A 2,103-nucleotide genomic window follows, 5' to 3' on the forward strand; every position below is an offset into this window, starting at 1 on the left:
ATATATATATATATATATATATATATATATATATATATATATATATATATATATATATATATATATATATATATATATATATATATATATATATATATATATATATATATATATATATATATATATATGATGTTCCCCTTATGTATGTTGAAGCAAAAACGATGCTATGGTGCAAACAATCGAAAACTTTTTTTTTTTATTTTCGTAGTATGAATTCTGTTCAAAGCGTGAAAGAGAAAAGACAGGGATTCTAATGAATTAGAAATTGATAACTTTTATTTGCTTCAAGGAATAATTCCAGTTGTGATCAAACGAGGTTTTCCAACATGCAAACATGTCTTTTGCATTCTGTTTGTTTAAATCAACAAATGCGATATTCATTTAATGGGTAGTATCACGGAGCAATTTAAGCGTTAATCCATTAAATATTCATTTAATAAACTAACGCCTAAGTTGCTATCCAACAAGATGAAATGTCCGTAGTGATTATCTTAATTAAATAAATCATCAATGTGTATATTTGAGTTGCATTGAACGGATCAAATAATGGTAATAATCTAATGCAAATAATTTAAATCTTCCAAAACGAATCATATGTGAATGATTTAAATCACTGTCTATAATCAGCTGTTTAAATCAGTGAAAAAATAAATAAAACCCGTATACAATGTATCATAATGGCGCAATTGGAGTATAAGAAGAAATATTATCATACTTTAACCCAACAACAACTCTCTATTGTTATGAAATTGTTTTAACTATTATTTTAAAATCGAAAAATTCTGATCACAGTTCTTAGCAAATTTAAAAGCAATCAGGAAGGCTTCCATAGCCGTTTTACTTATTCCTTCCATACATAAGAAATCGCTAGATGAATGGAAAAAGAAAAGTTCACAAAAGTTATATTTATTTACAAAATATAAACGACGAACAATTAGGCGCCAATCTTTGCTCAACACAACAATAACAGAAATAGAATCAATTTTCTTGAAAAAATTCTTGAAACTAAAATGTAAACTCCTCGAACTGAGCAAATGTTGAAGATGTATCGTTGAAATTAAAGCTAAAACGTGTAAAAAAAAGAAAAGAAAAATATTGACAAGAAAAAAAATGTTGACAATTCTCCCTGTAAGCCAGCATACACATTTTAAAGATTGAAAAAGTATACGTGTATTGAAAAATCTTGTTCAAGTCATAAAATATGAAGGAAATGAATGAAGATGAAGTTACAAAAACAATCAAGGATATAAGCACAACTTTTCTTTTTTCGTTATACAGATACCTCACAAATATGGAAGATACCAGTGGATACACGAAAAAAAGAAAAAGAAGTGTTAGATAATACAACAAGAGAAAGATTTACTGGATATGAAATTTGAGCCTAAGTAAATTTTTTTAATATCGAACAATGATTAACGTAATTTATTCCTTCGCAATTTGCATATTTTTCAAAATAAATAATCTGCTTACTTGTTTGACCCAAGTGCACTTATGTAACAATACTTTTTAATACGAATTTTTCACTAATCAATTATTCCTTTAAAAACAACACTTTCTTATCTCAACGCTAGCTTCATTATTCACTTCATATTTTCAGATGCATTAAATGACCACATTATAAAATTTCAATCAGTTGGTTCTAACTGATCCGTAAAATAATCCAAGTTATGAACTAGCCACTAAAAAATTTGAATCCAACAATTATGTCCTGCAATTTAGAAAGAAGTTCCTAAATTTCCCCTGTTCAAATTCTTCGAAAAGGAAACCAACATCACTGTGTTTTAAATAGACATCTATTCAAATACGCTCTTATATATCAAAAGGCTATGCGTTTAAACGGGTCATTTATCAAATTTAATACCAATTACTAATTTCATTTCTTCACAAGCACATGGCAAAAGTCTATAGAATGTTTCCTCTTTCGCAACAGATCATTCATTCAAATTATAGAACATTCCATAAAATAATGGAAACATTTAAAGGGAATCAATTTTGCTAAAAATCAAAAGCAGAAATGAGATTTCACTTATATAAAGGATTTGCACACACAGACATACACAGAGACTTATATATATATATATATATATATATATATATACATAT

Source organism: Loa loa, assembly GCF_000183805.2.
Source record: "Loa loa unplaced genomic scaffold supercont3.206, whole genome shotgun sequence".
Classification (NCBI taxonomy): domain Eukaryota; kingdom Metazoa; phylum Nematoda; class Chromadorea; order Rhabditida; family Onchocercidae; genus Loa; species Loa loa.